The sequence below is a fragment of the Pleurodeles waltl genome, chromosome 9, assembly GCF_031143425.1.
Source record: "Pleurodeles waltl isolate 20211129_DDA chromosome 9, aPleWal1.hap1.20221129, whole genome shotgun sequence".
NCBI classification, from domain to species: domain Eukaryota; kingdom Metazoa; phylum Chordata; class Amphibia; order Caudata; family Salamandridae; genus Pleurodeles; species Pleurodeles waltl.
Genome location: NC_090448.1, coordinates 1,135,955,654 through 1,135,975,759, shown reverse-complemented (window position 1 = coordinate 1,135,975,759; position 20,106 = coordinate 1,135,955,654). Strand labels below are relative to the sequence as shown.

The 20,106-nt window shown below is 45.3% G+C and overlaps 1 protein-coding gene across 1 annotated transcript in view; it reads left to right on the top strand.

Moving 5' to 3' along the window:
• The first annotated feature begins 1,320 nt into the window (after positions 1-1,320).
• Positions 1,321-20,106, top strand: part of FUT8 (fucosyltransferase 8) — a 584,495-nt gene continuing 565,709 nt past the window's right edge. Inside the window, exon 1 of the mRNA XM_069208896.1 lies at positions 1,321-1,739. The gene's annotated coding sequence lies outside the window, so the exon portion shown is untranslated. The remainder of the gene's footprint in view (positions 1,740-20,106) is intronic.

The following is a 20,106-nucleotide window of genomic DNA, read 5'->3' as shown; positions in this document are numbered from 1 at the left end:
GCGCTGAAGGAGCAAACGATGCTGCTTTACTGAGGGTGCACGCTGGATGGAGCTGCAGTGCTGGAGGAGCAGACAGTGTTGCATCACTGAGGGCGCACGCTGGGGTGAGCAGCAGTGCTTAAGCAGCAGACAGTGTAGCATCACTGAGGGCGCACGCTGGGGTGAGCAGCAGTGCTGGAGGAGCAGACAGTGCAGCATCACTGAGGGCGCACACTGGGTTGAGCAGCAGCGCTGGAGGAGCAAACGATGCTGCTTTACTGAGGGCGCACGCTGGATGGAGCAGCAGTGCTGGAGCAGCAGACAGTGTAGCACACTGAGGGCGCACGCTGGGGTGAGCAGCAGTGCTTGAGCAGCAGACAGTGCAGCATCACTGAGGGCGCACACTGGGTTGAGCAGCAGCGCTGGAGGAGCAAACTATGCTGCTTTACTGAGGGCGCACGCTGGATGGAGCAGCAGTGCTGGAGCAGCAGACAGTGTAGCACACTGAGGGCGCACGCTGGGGTGAGCAGCAGTGCTTGAGCAGCAGACGGTGCAGCATCACTGAGGGCGCACACTGGGTTGAGCAGCAGCGCTGAAGGAGCAAACGATGCTGCTTTACTGAGGGTGCACGCTGGATGGAGCTGCAGTGCTGGAGGAGCAGACAGTGTTGCATCACTGAGGGCGCACGCTGGGGTGAGCAGCAGTGCTTGAGCAGCAGACAGTGCAGCATCACTGAGGGCGCACACTGGGTTGAGCAGCAGCGCTGGAGGAGCAAACGATGCTGCTTTACTGAGGGCGCACGCTGGATGGAGCAGCAGTGCTGGAGCAGCAGACAGTGTAGCACACTGAGGGCGCACGCTGGGGTGAGCAGCAGTGCTTGAGCAGCAGACGGTGCAGCATCACTGAGGGCGCACACTGGGTTGAGCAGCAGCGCTGAAGGAGCAAACGATGCTGCTTTACTGAGGGTGCACGCTGGATGGAGCTGCAGTGCTGGAGGAGCAGACAGTGTTGCATCACTGAGGGCGCACGCTGGGGTGAGCAGCAGTGCTTGAGCAGCAGACAGTGTAGCATCACTGAGGGCGCACGCTGGGGTGAGCAGCAGTGCTGGAGGAGCAGACGGTGCAGCATCACTGAGGGCGCACGCTGGGTTGAGCAGCAGCGCTGGAGGAGCAAACGATGCTGCTTTACTGAGGGCGCACGCTGGATGGAGCAGCAGTGCTGGAGCAGCAGACAGTGTAGCACACTGAGGGCGCACGCTGGGGTGAGCAGCAGTGCTTGAGCAGCAGACGGTGCAGCATCACTGAGGGCGCACGCTGTGTTGAGCAGCAGTGCTGGAGCAGCAGATGGTGCAGCGTCACCGAAGACGCACGCTGGATGGAGCAGCCGACTGCTCAGCAGCTCCTCGGCAGCCTTCTCCCGCCCCCTCGGCCCCCTCTCCCCTCCTGAGCTCTGCCCGTCTCCCGCCAGCAGAAGGAGCCCTGCTCTGTGCTGGCGGCTGGCGCATGCGCGCTGCACCCCTCAGGCTGGAGCTCTTCCTTCCCGGCCGCCGCCGCTGCTCGCAGTGTGTGCACCGTGTGTGCGGGCGACAGCTCAGCCTCTCCCCGGCTGCGGGTGCCCAGCGCTCCCCCTCCCCGGCCCGGACCTCCAAGGACTGCCTCACCCCGGCCTGGACCCCCTACCCTTTCTGGATGCTCCCAGGGCGCGCGGCTTCCTCCAGGAGCGGAGGAGGAGGCGAGGAGGACCACGGCGGCTGCACCCCGGTAAAGCGCTCCTCCGCCCCCAGCTCTCCGGGATGGGCTTCCCCCGGGGAGGGCTCCCCGACCATGCATGCACCCGAGGCTCTGTGGCTCCCTGTGCCACCTCCTTCTTAATGCATATACAATAAGACATACCGTTACAGCTGCCTGGGGCCCAGGCGTGCCCCCCTCCCCCCCCCCCTCTGTATCATCACTTGTAATGCTGGGGGCACCGCAGGGGGGAGGGATGTAGAGCCTGGAGGTAAGTGGTCCAGTGCCCGGGCGCTCATCACGTGCCATCCTGTAGCATGCCATACTGCAGGCACCACTGTTTACACCCTGGTGCCACCCAGAGCAGGGTCCATGTGCCATCCTGTAGTATCCCATGCTGCCGGGCACCACTGTTTACACCCTGGTGCCAACCAGAGCAGGGTCCATGTGCCACCCTGTAGCATCCATACTGCCGGGCACCACTGTTTGCACTCTGGTGCCAACCAGAGCAGGGTCCATGTGCCGTCCGGTAGCATTCATACTGCCGGGCACCACTGTTTACACCCTGGTGCCAACCACCATCCATGTGCCCTTTGCTGACCTACACTGCAGCCGAGGAAGGAGCGCTGCATGCCCCGTGCTCGTCCCTTCCACATGCACCTATGACTTGCTGTGCTTACATGTGCTGCTGCCGTGGAACACCACAAGTGGCTGGTGGAAACCCGTGCACAGGAGGGTACACATGTATCCTGGTGTATCTCGAGCCGTGGTGGACGGATGCACACATGCTGTCCTCCGGTCCGCCTTTCACTGTCAGATGCCCCAGAAGGCAGCGACCTCCTGTCCGAGGGCTCAGCTATAGACAACGATGCCCTACCTATAGGATTGTATACATCCCCGCGCCGCCGATGACTGCAGGAAGGAGTCCATGCCATGTATTCAGAGGGAAAGCACCCCTTGCATAGATGTGTTATACTGAGCTAGACTACTGCGTGGCGTGCATGTACCGTAGCCTTCATGCCGGTGTCATGCAGTGTGCTATAACGTGTTGCTGTGCTCTAGCGCTGTGCATCGCTTAGGTTCTGTACTGCCCTACTCTGCCACATACTACAGGGCTGAGCATTTTACATCCGCATATTACTCTGGGTTCCCTGTGCTGTATATAGCGTCCTGACAGCTATTCATCAGTTTATTCATCTACATTAAGTAATTACAGTCCTGTGAAGTCGTTGTACAATATCATTAAGACATCTGTTCCACACCGTGCCTCCCAGAAATGTAAGTACTCGAAAGAGCCACGCGCCAGTATTTATCTCGGGATAATTACTTGACCTTCCCAGATATTGTACTGTTCCACTGCTTAAATTGTGTGATCCTCGTCACTGCTTGCAGACGTATGTACAACAGCGCAGTGTTCATTGCTTAAACATTGTGTGATCATCGTCACTGCTTACAGACCTGTGTACAACAGCGCAGTGTTCATTGTTTAAACATTAGTTGTGTGATCCTCGTCACTGCTCACAGACCTGCGTACAACAGCGCAGTGTTCATTGTTTAAACATTAGTTGTGTAACACTCGTGCACCTTACAGGCGCTTGGTCAACAGCGCCGGGTAATTCGCCGTGGTGCTGTACAATCTTCAGTAGTAGACACACTTCTGTTACACTATCGTGCAGGCTACTGCACTAATGCCCGTGTGATCTTCTGCAGTCTCCTAAACCGCCCTGCGTTGTGGCACACAGCATGCAGTTCTCCAATCTAATGTGTCCGGCACTTTCTGCCCTATGAACCGCCCTAGAGTGCTGTCGACCAAGCTCTCAGTACTGTAGCTCTCAGTGCCGGTACACGGTGCTGGTCTGTCCTATGTGTACAGGCTTGGCAGCTTAGCCGCACATTTCTGTTATGTTATTCCATCTTATTGCATCCTCGTCTGCGCTACACCGTCACATCACAGTCTGTTCCCCTTTTCCAGCCTTCACCCTGGTTTATTTGTAATGCACAGGTCTGCGCGAGATCTCTGCTCCCTGTTCCTTTCCAGTCCCCGGAGCTAATTTCACATGCATTGTTTCTCAGAAGTGAGATGCGACTATGGAACAGGTTGCTGAAACCCATGTTAAAAGGGCTTCCCTTTCTGGAGGATGCCACACAAATTCATGTTGTGTGGTCTGAGTAACTGAAGGTGTGGTTATTGGACAGGGTGACGCGTGTGGTGGCTAAGGGTAGATGGTCCACCCTGTTGAATTTTCTCAGACCCAGGGTTTATACAGCTTGGCATTAGCACTGAAGAGTAAGGAATGCAATTATATTTATGGCATGCTCAGCGCCCTGTAGTGTCATGTGCATACAGTTTTGGGATTAAGGATATTTAACAGTGAGGTGTCAGCTATTGCGCGCAGAAAAATGGACTTGCCCATGTGAGTCTGTGAACCACTATGAAGTAGTGACCTGCAATAAAGGGTGTGTGAAGTACACACCCTCCCCTAATAGTTAACTTTCTGGGCTGTGGCGTCCGGTAAATCATTGATCAGGGATGTCCTACTGTACAATCTATAGTGACGGCAACTGTGCTTCATTAGCAACACAGCAACTCGCAGACCAAAGCCTGCTGCGTTCAAACGTAGTGGTGATCCGGGTCATGGTTAGCGTCTCGCCATTAGGCCGCTGGGGTTGTGTGGAATTCAGCACTTGAGCTCGCTACAATGTAGCCTTCCCCATTGACTAGCTTACCATGGGTGGGAGTGGTGTGCGTGGTCGCGGACCAGTGGAGTCTGGTGTGTGATTGGACAATGTTGCCACGCGCACCGTATCCTGTCCTTCTCCAAGGCTCTTATTCAGGAAGTCTTTGAGTAGAAGTCCTCAAGTCCAGTTTTGTAATTAACCGAGAAGACGGGCAGGTAAAAGTTTTTTTTTTATTTTTTTAGTCTTCGGGACCATTGAGAAACCCACTCGGTCCATCACTGCTCCAAGTTCATCGGTGACGGCTGTGTGTGGAGACGAAGGTTTTGCAACCCAGTAAGCCGCCTCCTCTTCGCCTGCTTATTTCAGTATGCAATCCTTAAGGGCGTAATTTGTATGGATGGAAGCCTCTGCAAAGGTTCTCAACGACACATTAATTATTCGTACCATCTCATTGGAGTTCATAACACAGGGACGCCCCCACTTCAAAGTGTCAGGAGCGTATGATGTATAAGGATAATAGCAGTACTAGGTCAGCCCATGCTGGCTTTTTAAGCAGCGGGGATGGTTGTTTCGCACAAACTCATCATGATTAGGCAATATTTGGTTACCAGACTGCTTGTGTTGAAGTTATTGGGTATGTTGTCCCTTTTGATTCTGTTTTATTCTATCTCAAGGTGCTTTCGATAAAGTATAATTGCTTACTGTGTATGAAGGCAACTGTATTTTTCTGCATGTATGAGCAAAGGGGGCAGACATAAATCGCCTTGACTAATCAAAGCACCATTGTTCGCTCCACTTGTTAGATGATTTCGCAATTAGGACCAGAATTGAAGCTGTGTTTGGTTATTTTTCATCGCATTGACCTGTCACTATTAGTAAGTGCATTGGCACGCATCCACTGAAGGGTTTCGTGCAGCCCTTTACCTCTGTTTGAATTATTTTATTGCGTAATTATTTGTTGGTGGCCTAAATGCTGACTTGGTTCTGCAGTTTTGGTTTTTCAAGCCACAGTGGTGTTTGATGTTGGTGAGATACCATGTGATGCATTTACAGCCTTCATGTTGTTGCATTCCTTTTGGCCTCTTGGTGCTCTAATGTACTGCGTTTGAACTTCAGGATTACTGAACTTCCCTTTTGGATTTTTTTTATTTTTTTTTTAATATGACGTAAAACAGTGGAAGTAGTTTACAGTCTGGAGTATCCACCATTTGTCCCAGAAATCATGGGTTGATTTCCTAGCTATGCCTATTGACTGACAAAGGGGTAGCCAACGAAAGCCTATACGTTTAACCTTTATAGGTCAGTGCATTAAATCCTTATTCAATGGTGAGTTCAAAGATGGCGGTGACGGTTTTGTACTGCGGGTCACAAAATTCAAAAGTTCCCATGGAAGTTGATATTGGCTCAGCATGTTGCAGCCATCACATTTGCTGGAAATATTTTCAAGTTCAATATAATATTTCTTTCAAATGTTTAAAACAAGTGAAGTATTAGTCATTTTTGAGGAAAATTGGGAGACAAACTGAATTCTGAGTGATCACCCATTTTTGTATCTTTTTTAAGTTTAACTTAAAGGAATTCTTTGGAACTCTATCTTGGTGCAATTGAACCTCTTCTATTAATCTTAAAGTAGGTGCCCGAAAGAATTTTGATGGACCAGCTGACATTTTGTTTCGTTTTTGTATTTTTGTTTCCTTTATGCGGAAGATGGGCTTTTACATTCATCGGAACGCAGACAACTGCTTCAGGTGCTTCGCAAACTCTGTTCGGTTGTTCAGTTGGGAGAGAGATCTCTCAATCAGTGTCCAAGAATTTAAAATTATGCTCAATCCTCACTTTGCTTGTGGACATAAATTCTGCATGGGCATGAATCAAGATGAAGATAATCAAGGGCTGAAGTTTGAGTATCTCAGCACTAACATGCCCCGTTCCGAAGCCTGGTAGCAGCATCTTTACTTGTCCAATAGTAGGAAGATTGCAGTATGTGAGAAGGGCTGGATGCAAGTCGACGTTGGTATTGGAGGCATCTGTGACCTGGTGCTGAGGATTTGAGAAGCACTAAAACCAATCAGCACAAGTGTGTTAATCCATTTCAACAGCTGAGGCTCCTGGCGTACCCCACTATGGCGACAGGTCGCAGGGCGCGTGTCGCTTGCTGCGTACAGCAGGAAAGACCACATTAAATTACTGTATTGTATGGAGTCTTTGAGATGCAGAATCTCTTTCCCTGCTTGAGCACTGTTTGGCTGGAGAGAAAAAGATGTACTGAATCTGTCACCGTGGTTACGCCGCGTGAGAGAGGAAGGCCTGTATGAGAGAGGACTTTGGGTTCTTTTCCATGACCCTTTTTTGTGTATTGGTAATTCAGTACTCTAAAGATGATGCTGCTCTCAATTGGTTAGAGGGTTCTCAGGATTGTGAAGCCCATCGTTTATACAATGTGCAGCATTTTCGTGTGGACTACTTCTAAATGAAGGGTTTCCAGTGTTATTTTATACCGTGTCTGAAACCCTATCAGCCTTTTCTCTGGCATTACATTTAATGAATCCCAAATGTTTTACTTATGATGCATAATTCAGGAAGTCTTGCCTTGAAGCCTTGTCTTGCCACCCATGCAAAGCTCCGCCCACATTGGCCTCAAACAATAAAGCCAACATGGCTGCAGGGCACCGGCTGTGTAAGGGAACTCCAGAGGCACTAGATCTTTGGGCTTCGAAGTTGCCTTTATTACTGGTCGAAACAAGTTCTAGATAAGAGAAATGTTTTTAACACTGTCTGTCCGAATTCATAGTTCTGAGCATTGCATTATATCATGATGTGTGTGTGTATATTTCTATATTGGGATTTTTTTTTCAAAGATTTGTGCATGCCTGTTTTTACTGAAAGCAATGTAATGTGATTGGTTGGGGAGAGCACGCCACCCATTCTTGTCTTAGCTGATTTGTGCTGAAGAGAGTGCTACTGATTAAAGCTGCTTCTTGCCTGAACATATTAAAAGTGTTTGTTTCGGTTCATCCTTTGTTTATATTGTTAATGTTTATCTTCTTTCAAAATGTACACCTTTTAAAGTTTTGCTTGCAGAATCAAACAAACAAAAAGCTTAAAACAGGCTGGGAGTGCATCCATTACTTCGCATTACTTCGCATTACTTACCATTGGTTGTCTTCCATGTCACTCTTGTTTTTTTGCTTCTTATTGCTTAGCGCCTCTAGCTTTCTCCTGGGACTTCTGTTTGTCATGCTGCATGGACAAAGTACAGTGTCCTTCCACTGGCCTCATGCTCCTTCGGGTACTATAGTTTTCCTTTAGTTACATGCAAGCTTATAGAGGGTGTCTGCAGTCCCTCACCCCTGCTCCCGCTGTTACTTCTCCCTTCCTTTTGTTGCTTTCTGCCACCCCCTCCTGCAGTCAATTGTTTGTCCCTTCCCCCGCTGTCTATTGGAGAAGGTGTGTCTATATTTGTCTATTCCTTTTAGTTGGTAGTCCTGCAGCAGAATGAGTCAACGCAATAACTTGTCTGTCACTGTGCACAGAGTTGGTGCGTGATTGGCCAGGTGGGAGAATGTGAAGGTGTGAAATCTGCCTGGGTCTGAATATTCTGGATCTGCAGCTTGTCAGCTGGAGAGTGCTAAAGCTTGCTAGGAGGACTGGTGCTGTGTATCATGCGGGATGCACTTTGGGGAAGGCCCTAGGTGTGGGGGACAGTCCCACAGGTTGTGATTGGATAGCAGTGTAGTCGGAGAGTTTGATGGAGACAGTAGTCCCAGTGGGCCCCTGCGGCGGGTGTGTCGTTGGTAATGCTGTCCCAAGCCACCCTGTGGGACAGAGTGATCCTAGACAAATTGGCGATAGTTTTGTATGTAGGAGGAGGACAGTACGGAGACCGACATCCTGGCTCACCCAAAGGGCCCCCAACTCTGAGTCAAGGCAAATCTTCCTTAAGAGTTGTGGGGGTGCTTCCCTCATCTTGGTGGCCAGCTGTGCGATGTGTGGAGATAGGGCAGAATCCTATCAGTTTTCGCAGAAAGAGCTCCTACGTGTTCCATGGGGTAGGGTTCACCCCTTCTCTCTAGACCCTCGACCTTTACTGCTCCAAGTGATCTCCTTTCTCCTAGGCCCAAAATGCTGTTCATTTTAGGAAAACCACATGTTCCAATACGTTGGGAATGTATCCTAAGTACTAACCTTGAGAACCTAGGTGTCGCCCTAATCCGGCTATTTAGTGTTTTGCGCATTGAGATTTATTTGGAGCCTGCGGAGTTATTGTCGGCAGCGTAATGCGTGCTTCTGTTCTTAGGATAGGAGGCCGTTTCAGGTTTCGCACCACAGATCGAGCCTCCTGCAGTCCTTCCTCAGGGAAACAGGAAACAGCACCCTAACTCGCGGCTTTCACTTCATTTGTGGAACTGAGGGGTACTGAGGGACTACACATCAGCGTTTGTTGATATGTGATGTCGACCCAACCTGACATAATTGCAAATTTCACAGCTATGTCATCGAGGGCAAAATCAGATATACCGCCCACTTCACTATGGGCACATATTAATATCACAATCCTGAATTTTTGGGTGCTTTAAAGGTGATAAATTCACATCATGGTGTTATTCTCCTTCTGACCCCCTCGGCTACTGGTTCTTTAAAGACCGCTGGATGAGGTACCCTCCCCCCCCCCGCGCGCAGCCTTCTCCATATCGTAGTGTAAATATCACAGAGATCTGTAGTACCCTGTGGATGCCACCCTTGTGTGTGGGGTATCTGTGTCAGTGCCTGGAGTGTACCCAGCCTCTGCAGCAAAAACTGTGTAAAGCGTACACACTTTCCACCTGCACACAGATCCTCCTGCATTGCATCCCTTGTTACCTCAAAACATGCTCTTGGGTACCATATGCAATGAAAAGAATTAGACACAGTCCTGGAGGCACATGGAGAAACTCTGCTAGAACTGCTGAAAGATTCCCATGGGGGTGAGTTTCAAAAGAAGCATGAGTGCAGCCTCATTAAAGTTCATGATGATACTTCAGTGCACTAACAAAGTGAAGATAATCATATTCTCATATATAATATGTGTTAATTTAGTAGCTGGAATAATGTCATTCTTGTAGTGATCATTTTATCCCAGATCCGTACTTGGAATCCCTAGTGAAGCTTAACTCATCTAGAATTGGGTCTCCCTGGACCAACACTGAAGCCCCGAGTTATTGAGAAGTTATATGTGGGTGACTTAAGGTGATGCTCGGGACACGCTAGCTCTGTCTGCTGGAGGTCTTTCTTGTCGAGCAGGTTACATAGACAACACTGGTAAAAAACAAAATCGAAAGAGAATATTAATTATTTACAGTTACAAGGTTCAGTTGGCAATGAAATTGTAGCCACAGTTTTAGGTTCAGAAATTGAATATCATTCTAAAACTTCACATTTACTTACCTCAAGTAATTAAAAAATGGCTACGCCTCTGGTTGTAGGATATTGACTCCCTCTCCACCAGACCAAACACCTGAAATTCTTGTGGCCAGAATTTTCGAAAGTGGACTGCACATCTCTGATGAAGGATAAAGTGAGTATGCGAAAACCAAGTGTGTAACCAAGTGCCTGTATCCAGTTCCTGAATTGTTTCTGGTGTCTGTGTCCAGTTCCTGAAATCTCTCTGGTGTCTGTATCCAGTTCCTGAATTATTTCTAGTGTCTGTATCCAGTTCTTGAATTCTTTCTGGTGTCTATACGCAATTCCTGAATTGGACCTGTATGTTATTTATTTTCCTAGTATCCTCCATTAAAGGTTAATTGAATAGTGAGCAGAGAAAGATAGGCATGCTTTTGTGACTCCCTTAATACTCATGAGAGAACCCTGTTTATGCGTGTGCCTATAATATAAATGTGTATTGTAGGCCTGCTCGAAACCGAGGCTCCTTGCGCACCATATTTCATGATCTCAGAAAAGCCATAGCAATGTGTCGCTCAAGCGCAACCACTATAAATCAAGTTGCCATAGAATTAGAACCTTGGGGAGAGTGGAACTAAGCAGAACATAATTAACTTTTCCTGCTGTGACATATCTAAGGCTATGCTGGAGGAAAACCCATCAGTCAATAGGACATCTCTCCCCCTTAGATCATTTGTCCCCCCCCCAACATCGGGGCTTTTCTACCATTTCGAAAATTGGATGCCAGTTTGGCCAGAGTTAACCGTCTCAGGAAGTTTTAACCTTCTGAAATTAAATTAAAGTTGTAGCGCATGTAACCCAAATAGGTGGTTCGCTGAGAACCTATTGGCTCTTATAACTTCATTTTATTAGATACTTTTTGAAATTGGTGCTTTTCAATTTTTTCTCGGAAGTGTAGACCTAAAGGTAAGGTGCACAAAGGCCAACATATTTAGTTTAGATTGTCTGATACCTCAGGGGTGGGCCAGGGGGAAGGGTCTATGTGCCATCCTAGTTCCACCCATTGCCCCACCACGCTCCTCCACCCCACTGCGATCCTCCAAGCTTGACCCTCTGAAGGATGTTTTGCTGAAAGCTTTTTTCTACTAACAAAAACATAAATTTGGTGGCGCCATGCTCTGATAACAAAGATTGCAATACTTTTTTTGATGTTATGGTTTGTGTCACCATCTAAGACATTGTTCCTAATGTTCAAGTTTTGACCGTGTATTTGTGAACATTGATTTTGAAATACTCAAGTTTAAAAAGTGGTCACCAGCAAACGCCCTGATAAATCACATCCCACCCATGCGGCCGTGACGCACCTATGTGCACCCTACTCCTGTCACTTTCCAAAACTGGGCATAGGTGATCATTTCTGATGCTTGGATGTATCACATACTGTTTCATACTTGTGGTTGATAATCATGTTTTCTTTTTAGACGTTAGCACCTACTAAAGATTTTGTGACTCCATAATAAATGAAATTCCGGTTGTTCTGATGGAAACTTGTGAGGACAACAAAACTAATTTGCCTGGCGGCATTACTAGTAATTGAGAATATATGTACTCACTTATACTGAGTAGTCACAGGCTGACATTTACATTTGGATTGAGTTCGGATTTTTGGCATTTAAATCATGTTTCTGTATTAGGGCATCTGAATCAGCTTTTTGCTTATGAAAACACCCTTTTCCTCCTTTTTGGATTACCATATACGGTATTTTCATTTTGAGGCTCCTTACGGGATACTTATGTAGTGTACCCAGAGGGAATTTAAAATTATTTTCTTTTTTGTCCGACTTCTGTTTTATGATTTTATTCTTGGTATATGGGTCTGTTCATATGATAATTATTTTTTTCTACATGACATATTGTTCATTGGGAGCTGATGATATTGGCTGGGACTCGTCACTCGTGGTACCTTTTTATATTTCATGCACTTTTCTGTTTTGCCTTTGTGTGATTTCAGGTATTGGAATATGTTTTTTTGGTGGCATGGTCTCTGGCATCTTATTTGTTTAGTTTTTTGTTGTCATTTCATTTTATACAATGTGATCGTTGTTTGTTGGTATAATTTCCTGTTATCTCTACAGCCCTGAGGAAGTCTAGTAAGTCAAAACACCTGTTGGCTGTGCTGTTCGATCAGACGGGTTATGCGAAGACATAGATTGTACTTTTCTGTGTATCCCATACTGTCTGATATATATTTTTACCATCTATGTTGAAATCTTAGATTATTGTATCTAATAGACTGGCCAAGTGACGTATAATGGCGTTATTACATGTTGATCATGTAGTTTTTGATACTCATAATTATGCTGTTAGAAATACAAACAGACACATTTTTGCTATATTGTCCTGACTTGTATGTATTACAGTTCCTTCGGACTATGATATAATGACACATAGTAAACATATGGGGGGGGTCATTGCTTCTCCACTCTGTGACCAATCTTCTGGAATATTCCATACTCAGTTTGTGATGATTTAAAGATTTGTGGATTTACACTGTGTTGACCAGACCCTATTGGGTAACAGAGCGATTTACGAATATACATAGGAATGAGTGACTTAAAATGCAAAATGATTTGGTCGATGCATTGGAATTTACTGGCAATTCCTTTCATAAGAAGGCAGTAAAATAATCATACAATGTTGTACATACTCACTGCAAAAATTAAGCAGATCGAGGTGGCAATGCTATTGAAACAAACCGCATTTCAATTACAGCTCTTTCTTAGGGATCCATTAGAGGGATTTGTTTTACTTCCGGAGGTGCCTGGAATTTCCTGTCGTGGACTTTCATTGGAGAATTGTTTCAGATTCAGGTGCTTCAGAACTCAGGTCATTGAGGAGGATTTTTCGTTTAATGCCATTAAATCCTTATATTATCTTTCCTTCAAATACCATTGTCTAAGCAGAAAGTGCGGGGAAATCTTAAGAGGGAAGGGAGGTACCTCCTTGTTTGCATAAGACACCGCAAAGGTATCTAGGATCCAAAGTGAAGTTTTGGACTTGGAGGGAGGTCTTGGGGAGCAAGGGTGGTGGGTCGGTCTGAGGCAAGCCTGGTGAGCCTCCTGTCCCAAGTATCCTAGCCTACCAGCAGAGTAGAGTCACAGAGCTGTGACTGGGCTAGGCCTCGCCGGGCTGACTATCTCCTGCCTTTGAGAGCACAGGGTGGGCTTGGGGTGCCAATCCTGGTGGAAAAGTCCTCCCTCCCGCAAGACCTACACCGACAAGACCACCAGGCGCAAAACCTCCGTAAGGACAAAGTAGGCGCAGGGTCTGCTATGGAAACATTGGAACGTCAGATCCTGAGCTACCAAAAGGCGCTTTGCTGCCACCCTAATGCGATTGTGCACTATACAAATGCTAATAAATTACGAGCCTTCATACGTCTAGTTTGGTGCTTCGACACATCCAGTCCACCTGGGAAGACATCAGCGAACCAAAACAAAGCGCTACGGGGCCATACCAGTGACAGATGTGTGCTATCCAGGCAGGTTGAAATCACATGTTTAAATAAATAATGCTTCTCCACCAGTCACTTTAATGTTTGTACGTGTCCTGGGCTTTTATTTTGCTAATTGTGACACTTCATAATCGATCTATCCGCTTAACCTAGCTTTTAGAACCACCTCGATGCGCTAATCTGGTTTAACGGTATTGGCTGTGAGTGAGTGGTTAGGGTGCAGTATTTTAATTCTGAGTGAGATTTCGTTGGAGGTTTTTCGTTGACACAGCCACTCACGCACCTCGCAGTGTGCAAGTAGGTCACACTGCCAACTGACAAGGGAGTCCTTGTGAAAACAGATTCCACAACTGGTAATACTTAAGAAACAGATTCATCACCTATCACAGATTTCTGATTCTGATCGCACACTTGACTGCTGTTGAACATTGTAAATAATATAATGCCCTTTAGATCAGTGGTTCCCAACCTGTGGCCCGGGGACCCCTGGGGTCCACGAAGCATCCTCAGGGGTTCCACGACTGCTTAGAAAATTAAATGATATTAACAGATTAGGACCCAAGCTTTCAATAATGACTCAGTGGGGGAGTCCCCAGATTCCAATAAAGATTCAGTGGGGGTCCTCAGGCTCCAGTAATGATAAAGTGGAGATCCACCGAAGTCAAAGGTTGGAAACCACTGCTTTGGATCATGACCCGTACAAAGAAACTGCTGTTCCTGGATGTGTGTTCTGGCGCCATATTCGACAAAGCAGTGTCAGGCAGGGTGCAGAAATAGAAAATAGCGCCCTGGATTCTCATGTTGTCATGATTGCAGCGACAGACCTTTCATTTTATGTTGATAGTGAATCCAGCAAAATCCTGTGTTAGACCAGCTTCTAAGGCCTTTGGCAAAGTGTGATCTTGGCCATATTACTTCAGCTCCCTCTGCCTCGTTTGCCATACCTGACAAAACCCGGAGTTTACAAACTGGTTGAGGAGTCCCATGATGCAGCATATGAATACACCTGCATGTTCTCGAGGTGTGAGGAGAATGGTTCAACAAGGAGTTGTACGGCTTGAGTTGCCTGTTTCATGTCCCAGGAGGCCTCAAGCCATGGCTCACCTTTGGACGAGGTATATTTCTCCCTGTAGGATCCCTCATTACGTCTCCTGTCCCTGACCTCAGCCATGTAACAGGGAACGTTCATCAGTAAACAGTGAAGCAACATCTGCAGTCACATATTCTGAGTGAATGCCAACCCCTGCTCACCTCAACCTTAAGAGTTATGTTTTACAAGATTCATTTCAGATGATTTTTTTTCGCGGATATTAGATCAAAGAAAAACTAGTGTGAAAGAGGGACTGAGTGAGCAAAACTCCGAGAATTCAGCTTGGAAGGAAATTAGAGAGGGAGGGAAGAATGCACAAGTCAAACAAACTTCCTGTTGGCTTAATTTTTAAAAATTTATGATCTAAAAATACACATATGAAGTAGTATTCACAATGAGAACAGTGGTCATTTTTGGCCAGATCAAAAATTATATTGAGCCCCGACTTCTTAAATTAAAAAAACAAAAACTTAACTCCACCCCCAAAACAACATTTGAGATTGTTATGTTGAATAAGGTATCACTCAGTGAGTTAAATCTAAGTTACAGCTTTATTATCTGGAGCTGTAAGCAGCACATCCATATCTCTACCCGTCCTTCCGTTTCTCCCCCGCACCACTACTTCCACAAAGGAATCCCCCACATACATAGACAACTTTACCTTGGTAACAGTGGAACCCTAAACACAACACATCCCCCTTCTGAAAACAAAGAGGAACAGAAACAAGACAAAACAGCTAAGATTAATAACACTCTGGTGGTAATTAAAATAATCTGTAACTTTCATCACCTGACATGCATACTACCCACGTATGTCCTTGACTTTGTACACATAGTCTTGCAACCATCTGGGAGGCTTCCTCATTATAGTTCCCTCTCTACTCTCCTTGCCCTAGTTTTCCACAACAAAACTTTCCTTCTCTAGACCACTACTGCCCTCATTGGCTCCATCAGTCCCTTCCACATCGCCACACACCATTTCCTCACTGCTATTTGTTACATCATCTCCTCCTTCTGGAACAATTTCATTCGTTCTAACGCCCCAAATCAACAGTGAAATTCCTGCTCTAAAACTGGTGGTAATTCTTCTTCTGTGGCCACGCTGGACGTGTGTGCCCTTTTTTTCAAATTCCATACTTCTCCCCCTCTCACTCTGACTGAATTATTTAAAACCTCTATTACTCCCTCCGGATCATAAATTTCACTTTGGACTTTCATAACTTTAAAAGGTTTCTTAACTCTAATCCAATCACCCACAGCAATTTTCACAGGCTTAACTCCATGTTTGTTGTCATACTGATCCTTCATTAGGCTATGTTTATCCACCATCATACTACGTACAGATTCAAGAGACCATTGTTCAACTCCAGTATGATGCAACCAATCAGGATTAAGTTTGGATCTCGGGTTACACCCTCTCATTATCACAAAGAGTGACAAAGCTGTGACATCGTGTTTAGTAACTGTACGCCCAAATTGCTTTGTGTAATTGAATTTCCCAGTCAGATTTACCTGCCACTGCAGATTGAATAACTCCTTTTACAAACCGATTAAATCTCTCAACCATGCCATTACCACTTGGATTGTAAAAAGAAGTCATCTTGTGTTGAATTCCTACCCTCCTGAAGTACTCCTTAGAGGCACTTAACACAAATTGCACTCCATTATCACTTAACACAGTCACAGGCAGTCCTTCTGTCACAACCACCCTGTCTAAAAATTTCAATACAGATTCAGCCCCTCATTATGAGCCTGGCAGTCTCTTAAGACCGCCAGGGCCGCAGTGGCGGATGGACCACCACCAGTGTGTCGGACCGCCAGCACCACCACTTCTCCTCCACTGGAGGGACTGGCGGTGCTGCCGGTCCTAATCCGCAAGAGCAGCGCTGCCCTGGGAATTACGAGTTCCCTATCCACCGGCTTTTACATGGCGGTTGCACTGCCATGTAAAAGCTGGTGGAGACCGGGGGCCCCATGGGGGTCCCTGCACTGCCCATGCACCTGGCATGGGCAGTGCAGTGGCTCCCATGGCCAGCCCCGTCGCACTTTAGCACGATGGGTGCTGCTGCACCTGACGCACAGCAACATTGCCGCTGGCTCTATTATGAGCTGGTGTGAATGTTCTGGGCTGTTTCCCGCTAGGCAGGTGGGTGGAAAAACTGTTTCTGCCTGCACACCCAGCAGGAAACTCGTAGTAGCCCTTGCAGTCAGGCCACCGCACTGGCGGTTTTCTGACCGCACGGCTTCGGTGGACGGGCGTTTCCGTCTCCCGAAGTCATGATGGGGACCTCAGTGCCAGCTTTTCCCACAATCTCAACCACTGGCCATCGTGAAAATAAATCGGTGAGTACCATTATATATTTTTGTTCCTCTCCAACTGGTCCTACAAAATCTATGGCCACAATCTCCCAAGGTTGATTGGGTACAAAATGTTCACACATAGGTGGTCATAAAGTTTGTAATGTTTTATCAGCACAAGCACAGCTGACGCATAATCTCATAAATCTCTCTACATCAGTGTCTATGCCTGGCCACCAAAATAAATTCCTCATTATCCCTTTAGTTCTCACAATACCAAAATGTCCTTCATGACATAAATAGATAATAGATTTTCTTAACCCTTTAGGTGGTACAATTTTTTTCTCCCCTCAAAACAGTTCCATTGTCTACAGTTAACTGTGATCTGACTTTTGAAAACTGTAAAACATCTGTGCGTGATTTACTTTTAATAGGCCAACCACTTTGAATAAATTCCCTAACTAGTGCTGGTATATCATCCTTTTCATATTCCACAGTCCACTCCTCTTTGCTCACAGCATTTGCGCCACTTCCATGCACAAAAGCTACCTGAAATGTGTTCCAAATGTCATCCTCCCTTTCTTCTATCTTAGTAGGTATCCTGGACAAATAGTCTGCTACCACATTATCCCTTCCCGGTAAATACACAAGTTTATATATATATATAATCTTGCATTTGTATAGATAGTCTGGCAATCCTAGCTGAAGCTTGGACAGTTCCTTCAGTGGTCAGAAGTTTCACCAAGTGATTGTAATCGCAGAATATCGTAATTGTTTTTCCCCATATAAAAGCTCTGTAATGTTTGAAAGCCCATGCACAGGCAAGAGCCTTTCTTTAAGTAATGGAGCATTTTTCCTTAGTGAAGGGTTCTAGAAGCAAATGAGATTATGCATTCTTTCCTATCTTCACGCTTCTGAGTCAAAACAGGGCCAAGTCCCTTTCCACTTGCGTCCGTGGTTATACAGCAATCTAGGTTTGGATCAAAGCAATCTAGAACTTGAATTTCATTGATTTCGGATGTGATCAATTCAAATTCCTTCTTGCAATGTGATGCCACTCAAACTTGGACTTGTGTTTTAGCAATTGTCTGATAAAATAACTTTTTTCTGCAAAATGTGGAATAAACTTTGAACAATACTCCACAAGTCCCAAAAATGACCTGACTTCTTCCTTGTTACTAGGAGGTGGAGCTTCCTTAATAGCATTAACAAAGGAAGCTTTTGGTTTAATTCCATCAACACTCATTTCATGCCCAAAGTAGGTCACTTTACCTTCTGTGAATTTGCACTTTGTAAATTCCACAGTGAGACAGTTTATTTCCAAAATCTCAAATACTCTCTGAAGCTTTGAGTCATGAACTTCCTTGTTCTCGGCAAAAACCAAGATGTCATCTTGGAAAAATGTAATTCCACGTTCCTTCCCAAACAGATTATGCATAATTCTTTGGAACACAGCAGTGGCAGACGCTAAACTAAACGGCATTCTTTTGAATTGAAAACACCCGAAAGGTGTGATAAAAGCAGTATATTTCATAAAATCATGTGTTAGGGATTTGATGGTACACTGCCGACAAATCTATTGTTGGGAATATCTTTGTGTCTTTGAAACACATATCCATTTCATTAATGTTTGGTAGAGGAAAGCTGTCAATCACTATATTCTCATTTAAGTGTCTGAAATCCACACAAAGACGGATCTTACCATTGCTGCGTCTGACTACCACTAACGGAGATATCCACTCAGAGGCTTCATTAGGTTCTATTACGGAAATTTCCATAAGGTTATCCAATTAGTTTGATAATGCATCTCTTATGGACATAAGAATGTTCCTGACTTTATGCACCTTTGGAACAGCATTGTTCTGTAAAATAATACGATGTTCAAATTCTTTTAGGATTTCCTAAACTTGTGCTGAAAACTTTAGGAAATTTGTGTAACAGATCCTGAGCTACAGTGGTACCTTCATTGATTATCATCACTCGATCTTTACTATTAGGGTGAAGTACAATGAGTAATTTTCCCTGGTCAATCCATCCTAAAACTGGGGGACCTTGCTTTGCCACATACAATTTTGCTTGTGCACATCTTCCTTTGACCCTGAAGGTTAACCACCTGCAACCAAGTATATCAGTTCTTTCTCCGCTATACCCTTGAGGTTGTATGTCAGGTTTATTCAATTCACTGCAATTTTTTTCCACAAATTTTCCTCTCCATATCTCATTTACAATTGTGTAGGGTGACCCTGGGTCAGCAAAACGTTTGATTCTAACTCCACCGATGCTCATCAAGCATTCTGGTTTGGTTTTCATTTGGGTATCACATATGTTCAAAATCATACTGCTTGTTAAATTCATGATGCCTTAATAACCTACGCCTTTGTTCTCAATTTCATATAGCTCTTCCTGTCTGTCGCCTTCCAATATGCGTTTAACATTGTTCCTCCTTTTCCTACATACTCTTGCAAAATGTCCTACAATTCTACTGCATTTTTGCTTCAAGGCTGGGCAATTTCTACTGTACGCCAAATGACCCTTGGGCAGCTGTAACATTTTGCTTTCTCCTTACTTATATTTGTAGATTGAGCACTGAATGTTTTATTCATCGGGTTATTATCCATCTTGCAAACTACTTCAGTACCCTTATCTTTGGACATTACCTCTTTTGCACATCTGCCTGAGATTTCAGCCTTGTGCACAATATTTATTACCTCTTCTAAAGGTTAATCTCCATAGACCCATAAACGGTCTTTTATGGCCTGGTTGTTTACATGCATCACCAACTGATCTCTGATTAATTCATCCTGCAAACTGACAAATTTACAATCCATGGCCAGCTTTCTAAGCTCTGCTATATAGTTTTTTACATGTTCTCCTGTTTCCTGTTTACGCTGGAAGAATTTGTAACATATGATTCCTATACACACCTTAGGTGGAAAGTACATGTCAAGATCTTTCAAAGCTGCCTCAAAAACATCAACATCCCGTACAATGGGTGTTTTTAACATTTGATTGTAAACTTTCAAACCATATAGGCTTAAAGAGTGTAAAAGAATAATTTTCTTTCGTTCTTCTGACATTTTTCCTGCATCATCAATGTCAGTAATATAGTTTATAAGATATTCTTTCCATTCAATCCACTTGAGACTTGGTTCAGTGCCTAAAGGCCAAAAGGCATGTGGTGGACAAATACTAAATTTTCTGTAGCCACAGTTCCCAGTTAACACCAATAAATAACACCGCAAGATATGTTTACTATTAACACTTCCTGTTTAACCAAATGTAACTGAGAGTAGTATTCTTCCCACCGCTTCCATTTAGTAACAAACCTGCAAGAAACTATTGTTTTTGATTTTTTTTTTTTCTTCTTCTTAAACCAAGTGTCTTACAGTGTTTCACTGAATCGGAAGAACAATGCACTTCTTATTAATTTCCTCAAGATG